Genomic DNA, 27,005 nt, shown 5'->3' on the forward strand with positions numbered 1-27,005 from the left:
TGCAAGGCACCGACTCTCTTGCTTTTTTTGAGGACTGCCTCTCATAATAGAATAGATTCTTTCCCTCCTGGTAAAGGAATAGTTTGGAAATTCTTGAATGTCCCCTAGGCATACTAAAGTTTGGGTACAAATGGAGAGTAGCCTATGTTTTCAAAGTTCAAGGATTAAACACTGAGAGAAAGAAAAGATGCTCTTCCTTGGTCTTTTAAAAATCCCCATTATTGATAAAGAACCTGAGTGTCCTATTAAGTCACTGGGAAAGGCTGCTAAGTAGCACAGATGGGATTCAAACCCGGCACTGCCTGGTCACAAAGCTTCTATTCTTTTCCTCTGGCCTTTGCATTTGGCCTGTCCTGAAGTTAATTCTGCCATTATTCTTTTTTTTTTTTTCAACGTTTATTTATTTTTGGGACAGAGAGAGACAGAACATGAATGGGGGAGGGGCAGAGAGAGAGGGAGACACAGAATCAGAAACAGGCTCCAGGCTCCGAGCCATCAGCCCAGAGCCTGACGCGGGGCTCGAACTCACAGACCGCGAGATCGTGACCTGGCTGAAGTCGGACGCTTAACCGACTGAGCCACCCAGGCGCCCCAATTCTGCCATTATTCTAATTGCTCCCAAACTCTCCCCATTTAAACACCAACAGTTGCTGCTATCGGCCATGCTTTGTTTAGAGTGGGTATGGAGTATTTAACTTTATTTTACAAGATAGACCAAAGAACGTTTCGTTGTAGTAAACGATCTTTGAAAGACACATTAAAATAAGAAGAATCAAGATGAATTAGGATCAGAGAAAACATTTAAAATTGTTGGCATTTCACAGCCATTGCACAGCAGAGAGGAGAAGGAGAAAAATACCGGAAAAAATGTTATGATTAAATTTCTCTGGTTGGTGAACATTCCATTTTGAATGTTTATGCTGAAACATAAACAAAATGAGTAGCATTATTACCTGTACAGCAACCACAGTGAGTGGAAGACGGCACTCCATTTTGCTGTAATCCTGAGGCCACACATCCAGAACATGTGACAAACTGTGCTGTGCAAGTAACTAGTTGTCTGCAAGAGATGCTCGCTGAAAAATCGCATCAATCAAAACAAGCTTCCAGAGCTCAAAGTGCTGGAGATATCACAATCATTAAACAGTAATGCAAATAAAAAAGCAATATCTCACCTCATTAGTACTAAATATGTTGTTTATTCTTTCCCCAAGTAAAATGTTTAGAAGCCTGCATAATGAGGGTCTCGTTGACAGAGGTGTGGAATTATGAAGCTGCTAAATCCAGCACGAAGACAGAGTGATAAAATAGATTGGATTTCGCAATAGCTGTGCTCGGAGCAAACTTGGTGGCCGGATTCCACATTAGCACATTGTTTTGACATTCATGCACTCAGAGCTTCTATTTCCCTGTGATTGGGGGGGGGGTGACATGTGGGTGGAGAACAGAGTTTGTGGGCTGAAGTCAAAAGCTACAGGCTACAGACAGAGAAAGAAATCGGATCGATTCTTGAAGCGATACCTCATTTTCTAATAAGGGCATTTGCATGAAACACACCACGCAAATGGTCCAGAGACATAATTAAAGCTGATGGTCAGTGAAGGGACCAAATTAAACCTGGGAATGTTTACTCGTCTGGAAGAGTCTCTGTACAAATGTGTCATAACGATAAAAGTCTCTCCTCTGAACTCCATCCTCCAGCAGGCACCAGCGTCTAGAAAGCAGTTGAATGTGAAATGTGCTATTGGCTATTAGTGTGTGATTCTTGAGATGCCAAAGCACTGGAGTTAGGAAGTTTAATCTGCATGAGTTCATGGTCTTCTGTGTCTGCCTTTGAATTTCCACGCTGCCGTTTCTTTCACAGAATTATCTACCCGAGCCCATAATGCTGATCCCACCTTGGAGATGCCAGTTCAACCACTGGAATGTGAGTCCGAAAAAAGAGCATAAAAGACCACTGGACTGTAAGCTCCTTGAGGTCCACGGCCTTGCGTGATCCTTCCTTGTGCTCCTTGACTGGGCAAGAGGTAAGACACCTCGCCAGCACTCTGTGACTACGTGCTGCCTGTCTGAACGAAAAGGGTGTGGGTCCCGGTCTTTTTTCCACCTCCACTTACCTTCTAGCAAAAAAAAAAAAAAAAAGAAAGAAATCAAAATGCTGATTGAGACCGAGGGGCGTTGTCTGAGAAGATTTCGAAATGGGTGAGGGGCGTGTGGAAGCAAGATTGGGAAGCCTTCATTCTGCCCAGACAGGAGTTTCACTTGTGAGCCCGACCTCAAGTTTTAGCACCACTCACAAAGCCGCGCATATCACACTAAGAAACCAAAGAAGGGGCGGCACCAGCAAGGGCATCACCAGCGATCGGTATTTCAAAAGATAATTTTCAAGTTACTCTATTTTACTGCCGGCCACACCTTTTCACTCTATGGCTCTTTGGGGACCAGTAAAGAGATGGTTGAGGCAGAATTTTTTAATTTTTATGAACCACTGGATTTTGAAAGGTTTTTTTTTTTTCCAATGGAAAATTCCCTTAGTCTGTGTGTTGAACTTCTACAAGATTTACAAGAGGAAATGATTTCCTATTTATTTGAGCGCCTTTGATGTGCACTAGAGGGCAGTGAGTCCTTGGATGTGTACACGGGTCCTAACAAACATTGGGACAAGTGCATCAGTAAAGCTGCCATTGGAGCAAGAGTTAGATTCAGACAGAAAGGGGCAAAGCAAGTTAGAAAATAGCTAAACTTGCTTTTCTTTGGATGGCTAAGAAGGCATGAGTTATAGTGGGAGGAAAGAGTCTGGAGCGAGACAAAATTGTGTTCAAATTTTGCCCTGCTGCTTGGTTGTTGTGTAGAAAGGTCCATTAATCCCACTGAGCCTCTCAGTTTCTGCATCTTTACAATGGCAAAACGTATACTAGTCATCAGGTTGTTGCAATAATTCAGTGAACATCAAGTTTAGCATATTAGCAGCTATTATAATCTGGTTCATCTCTACTACAACTTTTCCCTCGAATATTCAAACTGCTTTGGTGTGCCTATTTGAGCACCTCATTTATTTACTTGTTTTCATTTTAGAAGGTGGTTTAGCTGCCAAGGCCTCTGAACATGTATCCCTAACAAATAACACCATTCTAAAAATAGGGAAAATTTGTATGCTGTTTCTTGCATTTTAATATGCTGGTATTCCATGCTTCTTGCCTAATGAAGCAAATATGTGTGTGTGTGTGTGTGTGTGTGTGTGTGTGTGTGTGTGTCTTATTTGCTATGTTAAAAACACATCCCCTGTCATCGACAGTGTTTCCATGTTTTCTATCCTTTCCTGGCTAGCATGCATTTCTTTACGGTTCTATCTCATTCTGTGCAAAGAAGGATAACTTTAGGCAAGTGTGTTACCTTTCTGAATCTCAGTTTATTATCTGAGAAGTACAAAGAAAGCATAAGGTGATGCCTCCTAGTTCCAGAAAAGTACATCCACTTCCATAAGGTCCATGATGTTCAAGTTCCTGTTAATCATGCAGACATTTGAACAATTCCTAATACGCTAGTAAGTTTCTTGCCTTATCTCCACAGCGAATAGGAAGACATTGGTCGACATAACAAGAAGAATCCAGTAGAATGCCCACTGAGAGAATCTACTAGAACCTTTTCCTTATAAAGAAGAACATGGAAATAAAGATCATCCTTATTACCCCAAATTTCACCATCTGCACTCAAAAATCAACTACAAATATCTTTCATTCTGCGAATGTCGAACTCTCACTGTCCTAACAGAACCCTTGTGCCGAGTGATAGCAAGCGTAGTTTTGAAACAGCCAAGGGTCTCAGCATGGGATCTCAGCCGCCTGGATCTACTGCCACGACTTCTTTTCTTTCCAAAAATGCATTCTATATATCCACAACTCTTCAACCCATTCACATTTGGAAGACCTTCTTCTGTAACTGCAGAGATTTTGCCTGGTAGTCAGGTTAGGGGGACAGATTCGGTTGGCCTCCCAGAGAGTGTAACTTGGTTGCCAAACAGCAAGAGGAGAAAGACCTCCCCCAAAACCCGGTGTTTGAGAATGTGGAGAGTGGGCAGACAGATGCCATTCCCCAAATCTTAGAATTAAGGAATAGCTGATCATTCTCCGACATACGCTTCCTAAAAGAAATACACGATTGGCAAGCACATGGATAAATGTGGTCACCTGAAAGGTTCAAATGACTCCAACCATCAGCCCTGAAGACAGTCTGCGAGCACGAGGTGTCCAAAGAAATCATGCATTGGTCAGAAGTGAGGATTGGCCAAGTAAGTGTAGACGAAGGAAGGCCACCAAGGAAAACGTTGGCAGAGCTCATCTAAGGTGCTCTCTAGAGAAAAGTAAATCTCAATTCTTAGACTTTACGTACTTCCTATACAATCTTATGGAAAGTCCATCCTGATGTCATGTTGTATAAATACAGGAGATAAGAAGATATTATCTTAATTGAAGTTTGCCTTCTCTACTCAGACTACCCAAACTAGAGGCTAACCTCGCTAACTTTCATTCAGCCGGAAGCATTCAGGGCCTCAGAAGAATTATAACAGTCAGAATGCAAAGACTAAGCTTCAAGCAAACTCAACTTTAAATTGCTAGACATACGCTTGAAACCCAAGGACGAGACTTTGGTTTCATCAGACAGGCCTGGCCCTGTGCTAAATAATATTCATAGAAGAATAAATATCACCCAGAAACAGTTCTTCCTGTGAATTCAGATGAGATGAAGATCCCATGGGCCAGGATCAGCATATATGTGAAAGGAAACAGGGCAGATGCCCCTGAGTGTGCTATGAAAGGATCTACCCTCTATCCCCAGACCTAGTTCTGGAGGACCACAGAACTCTCTATTTGTTAAGGTAATACTTGCTGCTATCACCAAATTTTGAAGGCTTACCGCAGTAGTATTTTATTTTTTATTTTTTTTATGCAAGTGTCCAAGCAGGTTGGTCTGATCGGTAGGCAGCTGTTGTCCATCTGATGACTCATGTACTCCAGCTCCTCCCATCTTTGACTTCCTCAATTCCTTGGAAACTTAGCATCCAACAGGCAGAAGAAAAAAAGAGAAGGTGAGAAAGCCACCCCCACTTTTTATAAACCCTGCTATAGAAATGGCATACGTCACCTCTACTCTCATTCAATTGGCAAGAACTATTTGAATTACATACCCGCAACTTGATGCAAAAACTTGGAAATACAGCCCCTGGCTACACAGTCTAGACGGGGCAATTATTCCATACTGTGGAAGGAGAAGCATGCCATTTTGGTGGAAAGCTGGCCATTTCCGCCACTAATTACCATGTAGGTTTGGGCTATAGGACAAAATCAACATGCACCCCATTTCCCATCTGTGGTTCTGAAAAGTGGCAAGATTTGAGGGGATTCTGCACGCTAAAATGATGAAGGAGCAGTCAAGAAGAAATGTAGCTTGAGTAGTCACAGAAGTTCAAAGACATCCCCTACCCAGCACTCCCTCATTGGCACCCTCCTTGGAAGTCTGCTGTGCCTCCAGAGCGGTATGGGAGAGCACAGGAACTTTTCTTGTGTACCTGCAGAGCCTCTTCCAGAAGAGCACGACGGTATTAGAAAGAAAGCTGGCAGATGTGAAGGGGCCCCCGGAGTAGGATGAAGGGAAGCCACGGAGTGCTACCGTGAGGCCTACATGGGGTGGAGGTGGGGGTGGGGCGTGGGAATGTAGCAGGCTGAGCCGATGCCAGCAAAGTAGGAAACGGTGAGCCAAGACGAGGTGGCCCTTGCCCTCAGTGCCCTGACACTAAGTAAACTTCCCAAGACTTAGAAATCCACAAAAGAGGAAGAACAATTCTGGATTGACTGAGTCTACCTTGAATCGAGTATGTTTAACTGTTCGAAATTAAGTGATTCTGCTACCAGACAGAATGGGACTCAAGCTAAAAATTAAATGCAATTAAATGAAATTACTTATTTTGAGGAGCATACCCAAGATTATGATTTCAGAGTTAGTTGCTACTACGTGTGTAATCAGTTGTCTTAGCCTGGTTGCATACTCCCCAAACAATTCCAAATTTTTAATTTTCTTACCATGTTCCACTGTCTACTGAGTAAACACGGGAGTCAAACTGTATATGAGTATCCTATTTATATTTTGTATGTAACAAAGCACCATATTTATCATGCCACATATCACGTAACATAAGTTGTCATATTTTTACATAGTGTGATGGTTAGTTTTACGTGTCAACCTGACTGATAAAATTATCAGTGTAATTTTAAGGGATAATAACTAAGGGATGCACAGTTAGCTGGTAAGACGTTATTTCTGGCTGTGTCTGTGACGATGTCTCTGGAACAGATTAACATTTGAATCTGTGGACAGATCACCCTCACGGATGTGTGCATCAATTAATCCTTGAGGGTCTGAATAGAACAAAAAGGTAGTAGGGGAAGGGCAAGTTCACTCTTTCTGCTTTGGCTGGGACACTCGTCTTCTTCTGCCTTGGACATCAGTGCTTCTGGTTCTCAGGCTTCGAACTCGGACCTGGACCCATACCATTACCCGATCCCCCAGTCTCAGGCTTTTGGACTTAGACTCAATAACACCACCAGCTTTTCTTGCTGTCCAGTTTGCACATGACAGATCAAGGGATGCCTCTGCTGCCATAACTGTATGAGCCAATTATAATAAATCTCTCTGTCTCTCTGTCTCTCTCCGTATATGCATATACATACACACATAAATCTACCATTTGGTTCTGTTTCTCTGGAGGACCCCGATAAACATAGTTTTAGTTATATATTTCTCTATTAGTTAAATAATTAAATACATTTTTTCCTTTTTTGCTTTTATTTACACACAAACATATTCACTTGCCGAGCTGTTTTTAAAACTAAAGCTCTAAACCCTGTCCTATCATAGGAGTACCAGGAGTACTTTGAAATTTACCAATACCTCTCTGCCCCCCCCCCTTACGGTAAGATCGAGGAGGGGAACTGCTTTTGGGGAGTTTTGTTTGGGGAGGGTCCCCATTTTAGGTTTATTAAATGTACTTTTAATAGAATAGCTATTATGTTCCAGGCAGTGTTCTAGATTCTGGGGATACAGCTATGAATAAAGGAGACAGAGGCCCCTGCCGTCATGTTTACCTTCTAGTAAATAAGCAGAATTTATATCTCGTAAATAAAAACAAACAAAACGAATAAGTAAAGTATGAAATTGCATCAGATGGTGCTACGGAAAAAAAGCAGAGAAGGGAAAGCAGTGAGAATGGGGTGGGGTGGGGGAGACATGGAATTTTGAACAGGGACATGAGTCCCTGGCATTTGTGAAATGGGCCATAAGAGGGGAGGGATCCAGTTGTGAAGACAAGTAACGACAAGGGCCCTGGGAGAAAGAACATGTCTGGTGTGTCTGAAGAAGATCATGGGGGTCAGAGTGGCCCAAGCACAGTGTGCAAGGGGTAGGGTAGAAGGATGTTCGCTCAGAAAGGTAATACGGAGGAATGCAGACAGGCAGAAAGACTCTTGTTGGCTCTTGAACGCCTGGAATGACGTTCCTGTTGCCTTCGTCAGGCTTATGAATTTAGTTAATTTAGTTAACTCAGAAGACAGTTCTTCTCAAGGTGTAGCCAAAATTGGGTTTCTGAATCTGCACGGCTGTGGTGCTCAGGCTTTTGATTATGGTGACCTTTACACAGCGCTGCCAGCCTGTGAGACACCTGGGAAGCTTCGTGTTGCCAGGGAATAGTTTGCTCAGGTCATGATCTCACAGTTCATGAGTTTGAGCCCCCGATGGGCCTCTGTGCTGAGAGCAGGGAGCCTGGAGCCAGAGTTCTCTCGCCCTCCCTTTCTGCCCCTCCCCCATTTACAGGAGCGCTCACATGCTCTTTATTATAAATAAATAAACTTGAAAAAAACGAACACAAACTAGATGAGGGGGATTGGTTACTTTTTTTTTTTTTAATTTTTTTTAATGTTTATTTATTTTTGAGACAGAGAGAGACAGAGCATGAACGGGGGAGGGGCAGAGAGAGAGGGAGACACAGAATCGGAAGCAGGCTCTAGGCTCTGAGCCATCAGCCCAGAGCCTGACGTGGGGCTCGAACCCACGAGCCGTGAGATCGTGACCTGAGCCAAAGTCGGACGCTCAACCGACTGAGCCACCCAGGCGCCCCTGTTACATTTTGATACTCCTATGATATCTTTTTTTTTTTTAACTTCTTTTTCCTTTCCTGTTTCCCTTGGCTCTAACTGTGAACACATTTAACCTGCATAAAAATACTGGGGAGACAAAAAGAAAGGAAGTTCCTGCAGGTGATTTGTGACCCTCCCCAATAGTCTGGCCTGGCCTGAGCGCGCAGCTGAGGGTCCCAGAAATACAGCCAGATCCACAGGCTCAGGGAAACCCAGGAGCTATGCTCCCAGCACTTCCCAGATGCCTCCCTGCTTCTTGCTCTCTCTGCCCCACTCTCCACCCTGTAGAGCTGTATAAGTCCAGCTGGTCACCCAGGGCCACATCGCAGGGCAGATACAAAGGCATGGACCAACAGGAAGATTTCCTTCTAGCCTTCAGATTGAAAAGGCTGAGTATATTATATTCTATTACTTGATTGTGTTGCTTTTCTTACAACTTTGCCAATTCTGTGGAATAAGTGCTTCCAGTTATAGGTAATATCACAGTTATTATCCCATTTTCACTTTAACAGATTCCCATTCATAATTTCAGCCCCTGTGGAATAATTATTTAGCACCATTCTTTTCTTTTAACTCAATTTTTAAAATTTTTGTTTTTTTTTAATGCTTATGTATTTTGAGAGAAAGAGAGCACAAGCAGAGGAGGAAGAAAGAGAGGAGAGAGAGAGAGAGAGAGAGAGAGAGAGAGAGAGAGAGAGAGAATCCCAAGCAGACTCCATGCTGTCAGCACAGAGCCTGCTGTGGGGCTCGAACTCACAAACTATGAGATCATGACCTGAGCATGAAATCAAGAGTCGGACACTTAACCGACAGAGCCACCCAGGCACCTTTTAGCGTCATCCTTTGTATATTAAATCATAGACCTCTTTCTCCCTTATTTTATCTATTTGTTAGTCATATTGAATAAAGGCTCTTAGTTAAGCATATTAGCTTTTAGCCTGGATATCTCCTAACAAATGAGAGTAATGTGTTAATTTGGAAAGAATCTTGTTTTCATTTTACTAACCTATTCATAAATGCTCCTTTCCAAACAACAGTAAAATATAGGCAACATATTAAACACTTTTCTTAATGTTCGTACTAGAGTAGAGTTGAAGTTGAGACTGTCAGTGTGATGGCCAGCATATACGATATATTGGGGAGCTTTGACCTTTCATATAGCATAGGACACAAATCTGCAGACAGACTGAGGGCTAAATCTTGGTTTTCCTTCTTAGGAGAATCACACAATTTCTGTATACAATATTATATTTCTAAAGTGAGTGCCAACCAGCCTTGATAAAAAGACCCCAAAGCAGACTTATTTTCCTAAATGCACTCTTCTTTTTTTATAATCTTCTAATGTAGGGGCACCTGGGTGGCTTCGTCGGTTGAGCGTCCGACTTCGGCTCAGGTCATGATCTCGCGGTTTGTGGGTTCGAGCCCCGTGTCAGGCTCTGTGCTGACAGCTCAGAGCCTGGATCATGCTTCAGATTCTGTGTCCCCTTCCCTCTCTGCCCCATTCCTGCTTGTGCTCTGTCTCTCTCTGTCTTTCAAAAATGAATAAACATAAAAAAAATTAAATCTATAATCTTCTAATGTAGAAGGCAATCTGGTTATCTAATGAATATTAATGAAATTCATTTCTTTATATTCTTTATAAAACTGTGTATGTTGGGATGAGTTCTTAAACATCTACTTACATTCTAGGTTAAATCTTGCCACATAAAGAACTGCCTCCTTTCGTGAACAAATGTGCCAAATCAGCTTGGTTCTGCTTGATGGTTCTCACACCTTTAGTGTTCTTAAGACAACATTTTTATGTTGCCAGATGTAACCCAGATGGTACGTATTAATTTATATATGGATATTGGAAAAATATATGGTTTCCATCTGAGGTCTTTTAAGTATGAGTTTTAAATTGATGTGAACATTGCTTTTTCCTTTTTTTTTCAACTTGCACAGTCAAAATATGGTTCCCAGGTGAATGAACACTTATCTGTTTCATTTGGCATCACTCTCTATTTCTGAGCCATGACTTCTGAATGAATGTGTGTCTTTTGAAGACTTGGTTGCAACTGGCTGAAAAGCAATGAGATAGTGTCAAGTAAGTATCATTACGTTGAAAGACAGCGCTGATAAGATAAATTTAGAACATCTTTCATCTCATTTTCAATATGAACAACTGTTCTATAGTCTTGCCCGCAGACACACATGTGTGATAACGTTTAGACATTTTAATCCTTTAGTCTCTCCTGTTTTGATAAATATTAGACATAAGGTGGTCCTGAAACACCATCCTGAAATCTGTAGGATTTCAGACAACATAGTCCATCATAAGCTCATTATGAAACTATTTACAAAATAAATTATAGAGCCATCTCCATAGACAAATCTGAGATTTCTGCCTCCTGTAGTCCTTCCCTTCATTCCAGGAGGAGTCTGAAGGCGCTTTGTTCAAGAGAAACAAAGTGCGTGAACATTCTGTGGTGGCCCTTGGAGTATATCTTTCAGAAGAGATCTGATAAACACGATCGGAGGAAAAAACCTACCTCTTCACATTTCTCTTCCTCTCCTTCTGCTTTAGCCTGTTATTTCTTGACAGGTATCAACATTTATACCCTCTTTGTGTATCTAGCATGTGGGTGGATAAATGGATACATTTTAGTGGCCAGGATATGGTTCACAACATATAGTATTAGTATGCTGCCATATCCACTTACCTATCCAAAATAATACAGGAATATCAAGTTAAACCATACCTCTGGATATAGATCAGAGGTCAGGGTAGCAGCCATCACCAGCCTGCCTTCTCCCTCAGCCTTCTGCTGTGAAACCTAGAGAATTAACTTAGAGAATTAAGAATTTGGCTTTCCTTATTATTTTTATTATTTCTTTTCATTTTTTTAATGTTTATTTTTGAGAGACAGACAGAGACAGAGCATGAGTGGGGGAGGAGAAGAGACAGAGGGAGACACAGAATCTGAAGCAGGTCCCAGAATCTGAGCTGTCAGCACAGAGCCTGACGCGGGGCTCAAACCCACGCACCATAAGATCATGATCTGAGGCGAAGTTGGACGTTTAACGGACTGAGCCACCTAGGCGCCCCATTCCTTATTATTTTTAGATGCAAATTAGGATGTTTAAAACCTCCAGAAAGTGTGGTCACTGAGTCAAAGGAAGAAAGGAAGGTAAGAAAATGGAAGAACTACAAAACAGGGCACATATATTCCTGAAAATAATTAAGTGTTCACCTACATATCCAGATCCAGTATGTACAAGGCTGCTCAGACAAGAGTCATCCATTCTTGCAATGCTTAACATTCCCTTTTACAGCTGCATAAAAACCCAAGGACACAATCTCCCAGCGCTTCTCGTAATTCAGAGTCTTGAGGCACTAAAGCTCCACCCCCTGCATTCTTGCTGTAGAGAACACAGGCTATATAAGGACAAAGCAATGCTGTGGTGCATGCAGAAAAGAAGAGCATATTCTTTATATCCATCCAGTGTCACATGTTGTCACACAGCAGAAAAAGCCACAACTCTCAGGTTTCTTTGAATCCTTCTAGGTGAAAACAGTCCCTCTAATTCCAGCCTACTGAGGGCCTCAGCTCAGAACGTGGGGACATACAGGTCCAGAAGCCACCATCTGGCGTAGACACACAACTTCCCTCGCATCCCAATCTCTCTGTCCTCAACCATCCTGAGGTAGGCAGATAAGATTGGCCCCAGTAAGGCCTTCCTCCTGTTATTCATGCCCAAATGTCATACCTTCCCTTTGGGTGAGGGCTAGACATAATGGTCTATGTCTAACTAATAGAACACCTTACAGGTAATGGGATGCCACTTCCATGTTGAGGCTGTAAAATGTTGTGACTTCCAATTTGCTAGCAGATTTTATTGTTTTCTTGGCTTGCAACTTTGATGAAACAAGTCGCCATGTGGAGAGGCCTACATGGCAGGAAATTAGATGACCTGTGGCCAATAGCCAGTGAGGAACTAAAGTCCTCAGTCTATCAGCCCTTTAGGAACTGAATCTTGCCCACGACCACTGAACCGACAAACACATCTCTCCTCTGTTGAGCCTTCAGATGAAACCTCACCCCAGGCTGACACTTTAATTGCAGGTTTGTGGAAACTGAAGCAGAAGACCCGAGAAGCTGTGTCCGAATTTCGGACCCATGGTAACTGAGATAGTGCGCGTGTACTGTTTTAAACCTCTCAATTTGTGATAGTTTGTTACATAGCAATAGATAAAAATAATGCCTCCCAGTGGAATACTTCCCAAATCCCTCTTCCTCATGTCAATCAAATCCTGGCAGCCTGGCTCACCAATTAGCATAGCTCAGCTCAGGCTCCAAATGAGACCTTGTAACAATCCATCCATCAGCTTCTTCCCCAGAGGGAGGACTGTGAGAGACATTTTGTGTTATCTGTGGGTTTTATTTATCCATACCCTCCTATTCTCAAGAATAACCAAGAGTTAACTGCAACAGTCATCTTATATCTTTAACTTATGGCAGGAATATAGTCACAGATTTGAAAGCATCAGGTCGCAGAACAAAGACATTGCATAAAAGTGTAGATGTTGCACTTAAGGCTACTTTATGTTATGTCACTTTCTTTCCAGATAAAGGGTCGTTTCATTAAAATGGCATCTTCAGTCTAGTGATTTAAGATATTCACAAGGATTAAGTAATTACCTTGTCATCACTAGAGAAACCCAATGGTTACATTTACACTGGTAAAATGTGCCCTGCTATTTAAACTGGACAACACACACGTAGGATACAACTGACTTTTTTTTTCTCCCTACATTGTCTAAAAGACATCTTTTTCAACACCAACATTGATTTCCAGGGTCCAACATAAACCTCCGGGGCTATCCCTGTTGACAGCAACAGAAAATCCACCACTGATCTTACTACTCTGAAGAGGGCAACTGCACGTGCAGCCATGAATAGAAGAGGGTGGAAACATCCGGGGCGGAGTATTGGCTGCTGATGTGGATCTTTCGTGTCTACTCCGCCTTCCACGCACTGCCTCCAGATAGTATGATTTGGCAACAAGAAAAGCAACAGTTTAATGGAAGCAATGAAAACTCTGTCTCCTACATTATTTTTATTCCCTTTCCCCACAAATGAGGAAACTGGCAGTTTTGCTGACAGTTGAATAATGCACTTCATTTTGCTACTGTTTTCAATGACTTTCTCAGTTTCTTGTTTAATAAATCAATGCCAAAAGAAAACTTGGAGGTAAACAGATTTTAATTGAATCTTTGTGATGTTTAATATCTGGGAATTTGGAAAATGTCGAATTATGAATAATTTGGGAGGAGCTTATTTTGTTTGAATATCTGGCATTGAGTATTATAACAGCTTTCTGATGGGAAGACAAACATTTAAGGAGCTCTCTTTGTGGGTTCTCTACAACATTTGGGAAACATTTGGGGGACATTTGGGGAAAATTCTGCTTTTTATTTCTCCCAACTGGCCTTATAAGTAATTCTTTTGATAAGAATGAGGATGTTGGGACTTAGAATTAATAATGTATCACTAATTTGCCCATCAGTAAACTTGGTTCCTTTGATTGTTGCTTGAGATTTGGTTTTTACCTGTTCTGAAAGAGTTGCTTATTCACCCAGTGGTTAGAAGTTCAGAAGCCTAGAAGCCCTCATATATATTGTAGCATGTAACACTCACAACAATACCTAGGCAAGAGATCGGGTATCCTAGCCCTTTCCTAATGCTCATACTTCACAAAAAACAAAAGGGCACAAGAAGAAGAGGTGTTTAACACATGGATCTTAGATATAAAGGATATTTCTTCTTTTTAAATTTTTTTTGACATTTATTCATTTTTGAGAGACAGAGCGCAAGCAGGAGAGGGGCAGAGAGAGAGAGAGGGAGACACAGAATCTGAAGCAGTTTCCAGGCTCTGAGCTGTCAGCACAGAGCCCGAAGCGGGGCTCAAATTCCCAAACCGTGAGCTCATGACCTGAGCTGAAGTCGGACGCTTAACTGGCTGAGCCATCAGGTGCCTCTATAAAGGATATTTTCATAAAGCAAACATAGTCTTGATGAAAGTGCGATTCTGTTTGTCCCAGTAGCAAAGTTTACTCAAAGCACGTTCTCACAATTCAAGACAACAGCAAAGGGTGTGCTGTACATGTGGCACCCCTCCCTGACTTATAGTCACTAAAGCTACCACGTATCCTCACTCAAGAAGCCATTATCTAAAGAAAGACGCAAGGTTAGAAATTAAGTTCGGTGTTTTTATTTTTTTTTGTTATTTTGAGAGATTTGTAAAAATTGTGAAAGTGTGTGCAAAGGCTTGTACAGAGTTTGTTGAAAGAAAAAAAGTGGAACAGGAATGTACATGAGATGGTAGGTTTTATTATTGTGGTAAATTATATATTCCAAAAATAACACGACCATATTTCCAACGCTACATGCTCTTCTCTCTAGGTAACCCCCAATGAGAGGTGGGTCTACTTTTCCTCCCCTCCTATCTGAGTAGGCTCCTGACTGTGACAGAAGCTATGATGTCTCAACTTCAAGGCTGCTCATAAGATGAGTACAGAGCTTACAGCTTCTGCACAGTTTTATGGAGGAGCTTACTCTTGGAACATAGCCTCCATGCCATGAGGCATCTCGGGTGCCATATGAAGTGGCCCATGTGGAGAAAACCCAATGTGCATACTCCACATTTTCATCCAAGGTTCCAGCCATCAGCAAGCCCCCACCAGAGATGAATGGTGAGCCTCCAGATGATTCTAGCCCCCAGCTGGCAAGGTATCCCCAGCCACTCACCCCAGCCGATGCTGCATGAAACAGAGACAAGTTGTTGGTGTTGTCCTGTCTAAATTGCTGATTTTGGAACAAAATTCATGATTGGATGATTTGTTTCACAGTAATAGGTAACTGGCACAAGTATTGTCTCCGTTTTCCAGATGAGGCACTGAAGTTCATAGTGAATAAGGAATTTGACTAATGATACAAAACTTGTGAACGATAGAGCTTGATCCCAAGTTTTGTCCACTTTCCGTGTGTGTGTGTGTGTGTGTGTGTGTGTGTGTGTATACAAAATATAGTGTGATATATATACATAGTGTTCCTGAATAACTGTTTGATGGAATTGAAAGTTGGCCTTTGAAAGTAATTTCTGTCTCTCAGGTTCATCTACAGATCTTTACACTTACATCTCTGCTGGGAAGTTACAAGGTCATGGTTAAGATGGTTCCATGGCTTTGAGAACAAAGAAAATATTTTTCAGACCACCATGGTGATGAAGCAGTCTCTCTTTTCAAGGTTCATATTGCTCCTAAGTTCATCTGGACTAGATCTTCTTTTGCTCTCATTCCTTAGGATGTCTGCTTGACTTACGGCATCATTGAGTTAAAAAAAATAAATGCTGAACACCTGATGAATTAACTCTGCTGCTATTAGAAAGAAACAGTGGAGGGGCGCCTGGGTGGCGCAGTCGGTTAAGCGTCCGACTTCAGCCAGGTCACGATCTTGCGGTCCGTGAGTTCGAGCCCCGTGTCAGGCTCTGGGCTGATGGCTCAGAGCCTGGAGCCTGTTTCCGATTCTGTGTCTCCCTCTCTCTCTGCCTCTCGCCCGTTCATGCTTTGTCTCTCTCTGTCCCAAAAATAAAATAAACGTTGAAAAAAAAAATTAAAAAAAAAAAAGAAAGAAACAGTGGAAATACGGATAGAAAAGGAACTACTTCGCATCTCACTTGCGGTCTCTGTGTACACACTGATTCCACTCATATTTGACTTCTAATACTGCACAATTTGCAAATTGTAACCTTGCCGAACATTTACACCTGTGCCTTGTTCTTTTTCTAATCATCATAGGTATTATTACAGGAGAATGGGGAGAGCTACGAAAGTGTTTCCCAGGGGACTTAAAGGAAGCCCGAAGGGCAAATGCCATGTTAGAATATACAAAGGTAAGAACGCTCCCTGCACTCCCTTCACCCCCCTGCCAGATTTCTCATAGGCTTTACACTCGAAAACTTATTTCTTAAAAAATCATCTATTATAATTCTTATTTTTCTTCTTATGTGTCAACTAATAATTCAACATCCATTTGATATATGCAATTGTAATAAAAGTAAGAGTATACTCAAAAGCTCCTATGGGATAGTAAGTAAGACAGAGGCAAAAAGCAGGCGATGGAACTTTTCAATGACCAAATAAAGGTATAGATGCTAGACGGATTGGCTTTCAGGTGCTGGCCGTGTCTCTCATGGGACAGTGAGAAGCCAACTTTCTATCACTCTGGATCTTGTCTTCCAACGCTCGTTAGAAAGATGGCTTGAAAAATTCTGATCACTTCAGGATGTAACACGACTGATAATATAGCTGGTGGTAAGATTGGATAATGGAACCTGAGCAAAACTCTTTATTTGAAACATCTTCTATCAAGTGCAGCAGCTTGGGACAATTTTTTATAGTATACCACGATATATTAAGTACCACTATTTGTCTTCTCTGAATGCTATTTTGAGCTGGGTCCAGATGGTATGATTCCATGAGAAAAGGAAGATGCGAAGCTGTTACTGGGTATGTCCTACTTCTAAGCAGTTGATCAATATTTCCTCACGTCACACCAAAGCCCAGTGAGGTAGATGCTTTTGTCCATTGCCAGCCAAGGAAACGGATTTCTGAAGTTAAAAGACTAAACCAAATCCACCAGCTACGATGCAGCAGAAGCAGGCTTCAAAACTCTCTTATGTCGAGTTTCCCGCTCTTGCCCTCAGGCCATAATTCTCTAAACAGCCGCGTATGTGGGAGCAGTTGTCAGCGGAGAGGGCGCATCGAAGGCATCCTGCATGCCCTGCCGCTGCCATTTGGTCACCTGTGTGACACAGTCTTTGGGGCATCCGTTTTCCAGTCTCTAAAATGGGAATGATTTCTGCTGTGCATTTAAAGATTACATAGTGCCTTACAGAGCGTGCTGTAAGTTGTAGCTGTCACTATTTCGTGATATGAAGAATTTAGCTTTGCAGTCTGCTCCCAATAACTCGTGGGAGGAAACAAAGCACCAAGTTATTTATGTTTTAGTCACCATGGCACTGTAGGCCTCTTCCTAAAACAATTGTGATTTTTCTTGAGACTTTCTTGTCCCTTTAGGTTTTTTTTTTTTCCCTCAAAGCACCTGACAGACATGAGTCAACTCATTTCTCCTTTTTCTTCTGATTAGTTTTCATTGCCCTCCTTGTCAAGTTGCCTTTAATAATTTATCAATTATGCCCGATCAGGCCTGCGTGGCTGGCAGAGCTAAGCTCTCAAAAAAAGCAGGAACAGATGTCAAAAATGCACTTGTTTTCTTTTTTTTTGCCAAATGCCAGGAAAGAACGGCACCGTTCTGCTCGCCTGCCCCTTTTACTGGTGAGTAGTGCAAAATGGCTCACACGGCATCTGCTTTTGTAAAGACCCGCTAGCATCGCCTACATCTGGCCAGATGTTGTTGCGCACACGCAAATATCTGTAGGGCTGGAAGTGAACACACTCTCCTGGGATGCCAAATCTAGAGCTGGTTTTTTATCCACTTTGTCCCGGGGCCCGGGGAAATGGCAAAGCAATGGTAGCACGGACCAGAACAAAAGATCTAGTCTTCTTTTGACTCCATGCCCTGGGTAAGTTGACTGCCATTTTAATGACAGAGCTATGAGATGAAAAATGTAGTTTAAGCCCTCGAGCTGTGCCCTTGACGTTAGGAAGGGTGGGAAGGGACAGTCCATTAGCCCACATCAAACCCACATCGAGATAACCAAGCCCGCATCAAGATCCCAGAAAACAAAGGGAAAGAATTTACTTTTTTGCCCAGGAAACCTATGGATCCTTATTGATTTCAGAGTAAGGGGAGTCCTTCCCTGGGGCCCATCTCTCTTCTGTACCACCACCACCTTCCTTAAAACTCCCCCACCTCTCTGCGTGTCCTTTATTATCCCACTTCTTTCTTTTGGCCTTTGAAGAGAGCTCTCAGTCATTTACTTCCATTCAGTTTCCCCTCTAGTGAAGCTCAGATGGATGGGGTGGGGAGCTCATTTCAGATCATATGCCTACAAGGAAAGGGTGGAGAAAAGTTGCCCTACGTGGTCCAGTATTGGGGTGAAGCATCTATAAGACCAAAGGTTTTCCTCATTAAGATAAGCCATCTCCAAACACAGCTTAGGCACATGTAGGGAAGTATTCCAATCTCTTCATGAGTGTCCTAGTTTTATCTGGGCCAGCCCCCAAAGGGGCATGACCATGTCCTAGGCCCCAGGAGGGAACGACAAAAATTCTGTCATACGCTATAGAAATGATGAATTTGAGGGACTCTTGGGTGGCTCAGTCGGTTAAGCATCAAACTTCGACTCAGGTCATGATCTCACACTTTGTGAGTTCAAGCCCCATATTGGGTTTGCTGCTGTCAGCACGGAGCCTGCTTTGGATCATCCATCCCCATCTCTCTGCCCCTTCCCCTCCCTCTCAAAAATAAACATTAAAAAATATTTTTTTAAATAAATGATGATTTCAAGTAATGCTGGTATCCTTCTTCCTCTTCCTGTGATAATGTTTATCTCTAGACTTGCCCTGTGGTAGCAGGTCTAGATTGACAAATGGTGCATCATCAAATAACCTATGTAAGACAGTCACTTAGCATTACGTTGTAGGGCTGGGGTTGCAAACATTTTTTCTGTAAAGGACCAGATATGAAATATTTTCAGCTTTGCTGGACATATGGTCTTTGTCACAACGACTCAAATCTGCAGTGGTAGATGAGAGCAGCATAGATAATACAGAAATGAACGGGTATCTCTGTATTCCAATAAAGCTTTATTGACAAAAATAGGTGACAGGCTGGATTTGGCCCATGGGTCATCATTTGCCCACCCTTATTGTAGAAAATAGAAGTAAATATAACAGCTATCTCTCTGTGGTCCAGTGAAAAATATTTTACTCTGCCCCTTCTCTGGACACTTTCTTCCAAGACTACAATTTTAACTTCTGCCCACTTTTTTTTTTAAATCTCAAAAGAGACCATATATGTTTATTTAATAAACATATATCCAGAAATGACCAAGGAATGGAATCACTGTTAGAAATATCTGTTAGGGCAGTGCAGCATGGGGGCTGAGCCCTTACTCCTAAAGTCAACTGCCTGGGCTTAATCCTTCACTCTACCACTGTGGAGTGGTATTTTTCAAGCTTGCTGTGCCTCAGTTCTCTCACTTTTAAAGAGGGATATTGGTAGTAAAAATAATGCCTACCTCATAGGGTTGTTGGGTGGATTAAATAATTTAACATTTGTAGAACCTTCGGGCAAGATCAGCAACATGGTAAGGTGTTAAATAACCATTTATGAGATTAAAAAGACATACAAATATGATAGCATTACGAGAGAGGATCTGATCCCAAATATTAGCATTGGAGATGGAAAGAGGAGGTAGTTATGAGACGTGATAAAGAGGTATATCTAAAAAAAGTTTGTTACCAATTAAATGAGAATGATGTTTCCTTAGAGAGGATTGAGAATCTCAGCAGAGAACAGTTTTATGGTTTGGCCATTTGGGTGAATGGTGGTAAGGTCTCTGGACAGAGAATCCCAATGGAGAAGCAGAGTTGAGAAAAGGTACCAGAAAGATAAGTAACTTGAGCTTTAGTGAGGTCATTGAGCTGATGAATCAGCCAACCCTACTTTGTCTGTTCTCTAACAGAAAATAACAAAATTTTCCATAAAGTATAAGGCAAATTGAGTACGTCATTTTTTTTATTACAGCCCAAATCATCTTTAAAAATACATATAGAAAACCGATACTGTGGGCAATACGAAGCTTTCATGACATGGAGAAGGCAAGTGTGAACAGAAAAAGAGCTTATGAGACTGGACAGACAGGAATAACAATGCAAAGGTATGGGCCTGATTCCTGACCTTCTGGTCCAATCCCCACCTGCTAACTTCACCTCAGCATTTGTCCCTGGAAGCCCATGTACTTTTTTTTGTTGCATCCTGTTGTAAGCCCCCTCTTCCTGGAATTAATTTCGGTAGGATTAGACTCCTAGCAGAGGGTCTTAAATTTCACTTAAAAAAAATGTTTATTTACTTTTGAGAGAGAGAGAGAGACAGAGTGTGAGTGGGGGAGGTGCAGAGAGAGAAGGAGACACAGAATTTGAAGCAGGCTCCAGGCTCTGAGCTGTCAGCACAGAGCCCGACATGGGGCTCGAACTCACGGACCGCAAGATCATGACCTGAGCTAAAGCTGGATGCTTAACCAACTGAGCCATCAAGCACCCTTTATTTTTTTTTAATTTAATTTTAATTTTTGTAATATTTATTTAGTTTTGAGACAGAGAGAGACAGAGCATGAACAGGGGAGGGGCAGACAGAGAGGGAGACACAGAATCTGAAACAGGCGCCAGGCTCTGAGCTGTCAGCACAGAGCCCGACGCGAGGCTTGAACTCACGGACCATGAGATCATGACCTGAGCCAAACTCGGATGCTTAACCGACCGAGCCGCCCAGGCACCCCTCAAGCACCCTTTAAATTTCACTTTTAAACACAGTTTGAATTTGATGGACCTCTGTGTCTCTCAAAGAGGTAATGTCTAACTGTGATTGACTTATTTCACTTAGCATAATACTTTCTAGCTCCATATATGTCATTGCAAATGGCAAGATTTCATTCTTTTATGTGGCTGAGTAATATTCGTTTGTATTTTTTTTACTACATCTTCTTTATTCAGTCAGAGAAAGAGAGATACGTATGATTTCACTCTTATGTGGAATTTAAGAAACAAATGAGCAAAAGGAAAAAAAAGGGGGGGGAGCAAACCAAGAGACAAACTCTTTACTGTAGAGAATAAATTGATGATTACCAGAGGGGAGGAGGTGAGGACATGGGTGAACTACGTGATGGGGATTAAGGAGTGCACTTGTGATGAGCACTGCGTGATGTATAGAAGTATTGAGTCACTATATTCACTGTGTAGTTTCAGTACACCTGAAACTAACATTACACTTTTTATTAACGAACTGAACTTTAAACAAAAGCTAAAAAAAAAGAGGTAATGTCTAATTTGAAGTTAAATATTCACATCTCAGTCAGAGACACTCATAAGAGAATCATTAACATGTCTAGCCATAGAAATTGATGGAATTGTCTAGTTAGGTTATAATACTGGAAGGAAAGAGGGCTAGGAACAAACAGGAATACTGGAATTTAAGGCAGTATTTGAGTGAACGGTCCTCAAAGGGGTAGCATGAGGGAATTAGAATGAAAATCATCTTGGGGCATCTGGGTGGCTCAGTCGGTTAAGCAGCCAGCTTTGGCTCAGATCATGATCTCATGGTCCATGAGTTTGAATTCTGCATCAGGCTCTGTGCTGACAGCTCAGAGCCTGGAGCCTGCTTCTGATTCTGTGTCTCCCTCTCTCTCTGTGTCTCTCTCCCACTCACGCTCTGTCTCTCTGTCTCTCAAAAATGAATTTAAAAAGATTTTTTTAGCAATCCCTATCAAAATAACACCAGAATTCTTCACAGAGCTAGAACAAATAATCCTAAAATTTGTATGGAACCAGAAAAGACCCTGAATAGCCAAAGCAATCTTGAAAAAGAAAACCAAATCTGGAGGCATCACAATCCCAGACTTCAAGCTGTATTACAAAGTTGTAATCATTAAGACAGTAGGGTACTGGCACAAAAACAGACACTCAGAAAAATGGAACAGAATAGAGAACCCAGAAATGGACCCACAAACGTATGGCCAACTAATCTTTGAGAAAGCAGGAAAGAATATCCAATGGAATAAAGACAGTCTCTTCAGCAAGTGGTGCTGGGAAAACTGGACAGCGACATGAAAAAAAAAATGAACCTGGACCACTTTCTCACACCATACACAAAAATGAAATAAAAATGGATGAAAGACCTCAATGTAAGACAGGAAGCCATCAAAATCCTCGAGGAGAAAGCAGGCAAAAACCTTTTCGACCTCAGCCACACAACTTCTTACTCAACATGTCTCTGGAGGCAAGGGAAACAAAAGCAAAAATGAACCACTGGGACCTCATCAAAATAAAAAGTTTCTGCAAAGCAAAGGAAACAATCAGCAAAACTAAAAGGCAACCAACAGAATGGGAAAAGATATTTGTAAACCACATATCAGATAAAGGGTTAGTATCCAAAATCTAAAAAGAACTTATCAAACTCAATACCCCCAAAAACCCAAATATAATCCCATGAAGAAATGGGCAAAAGACATGAAATAGACACTTTTCCAAAGAAGACATCCAGATGGCCAACTGACACATGAAAAACTGCTCAACATCACTCATCATCAGGGAAATACAAATCAAAACCACAATGAGCTATCATCTCACACCTGTCAGAATGGCTAACATTAACAACTCAGGCAACAACAGATGTTGGCAAGGATGTGAAGAAACAGGATCTCTTTTGCATTATTGGTAGGAATACAAACTGGTGCAGCCACTCTGGAAAAAAGTATAGAGGTTCCTCAAAAAATTAAAAACAGAACTACCCTATGACCCAGCAGTTGCACTACTAGGTATTTATCCAAGGGATACACATATGCTGTTTCGAAGGGGCACATGCACCCCAATGTTTATAGAAGTGCTATTGACAATAGTCAAGGTATGGAAAGAGCCCAAATGTCCATTGATGGATGAATGGATATAGATGATGTGGTATACACACACACACACACACACACACACACACACACACACACACACAAAGGAGTATTACTTGCCAATCAAAAAGAATGAAATCTTGCCATTTGCAACTACATGGATGGAACTAGAGGGTATTATGCTAAGTGAAATTAGTCAGTCAGAGAAAGACAAAAAACATATGACTTCACTCGTATGAGGACTTTAAGATATGAAACAGATGAACATAAGACAAGGGAAGCAAAAACAATATAGGAACAAGGAGGGGGACAAAACATAAGAGACTCTTAAATATGGAGAACAAACAGAGGGCTACTGGAGGGCTTGTGGGAGGGGGGATGGGCTAAGTGGGTAAGGGGCACTAAGGAATCTACTCCTGAAATCATTGTTGCACTATATGCTAACTAACTTGGATGTAAATTAAAAAAATCAATACATTAAAAAACACTATAAAAATTTTTTGTAATGAAAATCATCTTGGGGATCTTTTTTTTCCACATACACATGCTATGGGGCAGTCTAGCCTGCTCTTGAATGCAGGGAAGATCAGCAAAGCACCTAGTGGGCAGAGGGAATAAATAAAAGACACTGAGAAGAAAAAAATCAAAAGGTAGAAGAAGTCCCTACCCCTCTCAGTTCTTTCATCTGAAGCAAACACTTTCTCATAATTTATGGATTCTTATTCTACACTGCCTTGGTAAGATCTGGGATGGGTGGGGTTCCATCCAGAATGTTCCCTGTGCAGATTCACCTCTTCAGCACAGCCAGTGAGCTCCTTTTGTTCATTTTGGGCCGCTCGCTCACAACACCTGTGTGCAGCTCAAATCTCTCATCTCAAGAGCTAGCGTTAGAACATATTAGGAGGAGATGTATTTTTAAATCCCTTAGAAAATAGCACTGAAAGTAATTGGCTCTTGGATCTCAGTAAAGCTTACTGGTTTGATCTATAAAAATATCCCCCCTCCATTCCCCACCCATCGCCTTATTTTCTCTTCATGTTGGGAAATGATTTTTCATTTTATTTCCTACCTTGTTCTGTGAAGTCCTGTACTGGTTTCACAAATAGGGAAGAAAAGAAAAATCTCTATATTTGTTTTCTTGCTGCTGCTTAAATATTGATCTTTCAAAATTTGTGAAGGATTGCCTGAGGCCTCCTAGGAAGCCTGACTCGATGGGGATTGTGGCTTTTCTTCTTGTTGCTTTGTATGAGTCACTGGGAATAAGTATTTCTGTTATTTTTGATTATTATTTTAAAAATAACACTAACAGTTTTCGTGGGGCTTAATTTACTGCTACGGAGGATGTCACAACTGCTTTAAAAGCTCCCTAGCAGTTATTGCTGTCTCTAAATGCTTGACAGAAGTCCTGTGTAAGCCAACATTTTTTGTGATGCCCAGCATACATTCATTACTGTGATTCACTCTCCAGAACGTATTTACAAATGCTCAAGTTAATGAAAAACTCTTAAATAAATATTTTTCCATAGTTATTTTTAACATGTCTATGAGATTCAAGAAAGCTTATATAAGAAGTTCCCTTCGTGACTGTGTGCCCAGGAGGGAAGTCAACTCGTTGGGACAGGTGATGCCTCTAAGGAAAATTCTGAATTAGTCACTTCGGGTTGCTCTAAGAAGCAAAATAAGACTGCACGGTCTCCTCCATATTTTTCTGCTTTCGTTTCTTTAGGAGTAAAGTGCGGATAGCGGTTATGATATATGCAAAACAGATGATGATTCAAAGCAATATTACTTTGGGGTGCCTGAGTGTCTCAGTTGGTTAAGGGCCCACTCTCGATTTTGGCTCGGGTCACGATCTCACGGTTCACAAGTTCGAGCCCTGCATCAGGCTCTGCACTGACAGCGCAGAACCTGCTTGGGATTCTCCATCTCCCTCTCTCCTTCTGCCCTCTCTCTCTCCCTCAAAATAAATAAACTTAAAAAATAAAACCAAAGTAATTATTACTTTAAAAACAGTTATATAAACAAAAATGGCTTCTGGTGCATAGGCACTGGCTGGTGTTGCTTGGGGTGATACACGTATTCAGAGGATGGCAATTGAAAACTCAGTTCAAGTGGCAGTTGAAAGGGTTGGAAATATTCACTATTATCCTGGATTCCCAGGACCATGGAGAGAAACCTTCAGTAGGCAAGGGAGTACTGGCTATCTGGAAGGTTACAATAGGTTACCTGTAAGTTTCTAACCAGTAAAAAGTCCAGCGTGTTCAAGAGACATTTCTTCTCAGTGACAAAAAGGAAGATTTTTCAGATAATTAGGATAACAAGATTAATTGATGCTTCCATAATATGGAGTGTGGATCTTCTTTTGGTTGAAAATTTCTAATGACTATTCGATGGTTAGGCTTAATATCCACATCATGAGCAAAGTCTGCTGTAAGACATGACTGGTCTGGAAGGTGGCCAAGCTGATACTAAAGGAAGATGCATTTGGTGGGCATCTAATTCCTTATGTGCATTGGATTTCTGATTTCATCTGGTCTTGACGTGTACCTATGTCTATACTCTGCAGTGAGTAGAAATTGGAAATTGGCCACTCAATCTACCTTGAAAATGAGAGAAAATTTGTAATCAGAGCATAATTTTGAGTGCTTTCTTTATATAACAATGATAAAGTCTTAATTATGTAAAACAAAGAAATACAAAAATACAAAGAAACACCACTATTGTTTACTGTTTTGTTTGTTTTAAGATGTGGTACATTGTTCAATTTTCTTTTATATCTAAGAATATTTCTCTTTCCCTGTCTTTGTACTATGAAAATACTTTTTAAAAATGAAAAAATACTGTAAGTAAATTTAAAAAGAAACCCTCCAAATGAATGGTTTGGGTCATTCTGATTTTTCTTTGACTCTTAGTCTTAAGGGGAAAAAAATCCCCTGCAAGCCAATAGTTAAGCTCCTTCTTTTTTAAAAAAATTTTTTTTTACTTTTCATTTATGTTTTGAGAGAGAGATACAGTGAGAGCAGGAGAGGGGTAGAGGGAGAGGGAGACACAGAATCAGAAGCAGGCTCAAGGCTCCGAGCTGTTAGCACAGAGCCTGCCGCGGGGCTTGAACTCACGAACTGTGAGATCATGACCTGAGCCGAAGTCGGGCGCTTAACCGACTGAGCCACCCAGGCGCCCCTTAAGCTCCTTCTTTGGGAGAAATACAAATAGCTTTAGAACCAGCCCCAAACTTTCTCTAACCTGGCATTTAACATGGCTTTTTCTACAAAAATGTAATAGGCAAGAACAAGAATTCAGGAATGAGCCACATCAGATATAGGAAGTTTAGGTTTTAAATTTGGAGAAAGGTGGGAATGGTTCCTGGCTTCTTGCATTTTCAGTTACATTTGACTTCTTCCCCAAAATGCTACCATCATGCTTTCAAAAAATTTCATTTTATCTCTGAGCCTAAGAGTGAAACATTCTTCAGCTAAAAATCCGAACACCTAGGTGTTAATCTTAGAGGCGCATTTGGTCTCCACGTGCTTCTGTTTCTTCAGCTGGAAAACAGGGGTGGGAATCACTCTATGCTTTTCACAGGAAAGGAACACAGAGAGGATAAAAACGAAACAACTTAAGTGCTAAGAGAGATTCCCTATAAACTCAAGCTATTATGGTTACTTAATATGAGGCTTGTCTCTGGAGGCTATCCTCATAGATTGTTTGCCAGCTCAGCCTTAAATATGTCAGGCATCACAGAAAGGGAACTCTGTAAATGAGAAGGTTGGCTGCAGTCACTCCCAGGGGCCTTCTGGCACTGGCACTGTGGGGACTCGTGGCGTAATCAGTTGAACCCGTGTAAAGGAAGTCGGCTCCCCTTCTGCCGCACCCGCCAGCATCACTGAGGTCCGGAGCATCAAGCCAACACCTCCTGCTGAGTAACAAAACGTTTGTGCCACCTGCCATCCTGGGGAAAACAGTCATGTTGCTGCAGAGCATAATCAATGGAGAGGAAGCTTGGGCAGTTTTCCCGTTTCGCCCTCCTTCCGCCTGGGAATATAAGTGACAACTATTGAGCCATCAGAGCAAAAATCTTTAGTGGCCCTGCAGTGCTCCATCTAGAACGGCCTGCAATAATACAGGGTTAGGAAGAATGGCTGATTGTGTTACCTGCCTAGTAAGAAAATGCGGACCTAGTTCATCTGTTATGTT

General features: G+C 41.6%; 2 long non-coding RNA genes across 2 annotated transcripts in view; both read left to right on the forward strand.

Annotated features, from left to right (window-relative positions):
* The window catches only part of LOC102900420, a 45,211-nt gene extending 39,091 nt beyond the window's left edge, over positions 1–6,120 (forward strand). The window contains exons 5-6 of the long non-coding RNA XR_442384.4: positions 1,865–2,027; positions 3,571–6,120. This is a non-coding gene — a long non-coding RNA (uncharacterized LOC102900420). The remainder of the gene's footprint in view (positions 1–1,864; positions 2,028–3,570) is intronic.
* A 3,586-nt stretch (positions 6,121–9,706) lies between these two features.
* On the forward strand, positions 9,707–13,580 carry LOC123383214. The gene is made up of 3 exons (XR_006592721.1): positions 9,707–10,010; positions 10,131–10,272; positions 13,026–13,580. It is a non-coding gene; the product is annotated as an uncharacterized LOC123383214 (long non-coding RNA).
* Positions 13,581–27,005: the final 13,425 nt, after the last annotated feature.

Source organism: Felis catus, chromosome F2 (assembly GCF_018350175.1).
Source record: "Felis catus isolate Fca126 chromosome F2, F.catus_Fca126_mat1.0, whole genome shotgun sequence".
In the NCBI taxonomy this organism is placed as follows: domain Eukaryota; kingdom Metazoa; phylum Chordata; class Mammalia; order Carnivora; family Felidae; genus Felis; species Felis catus.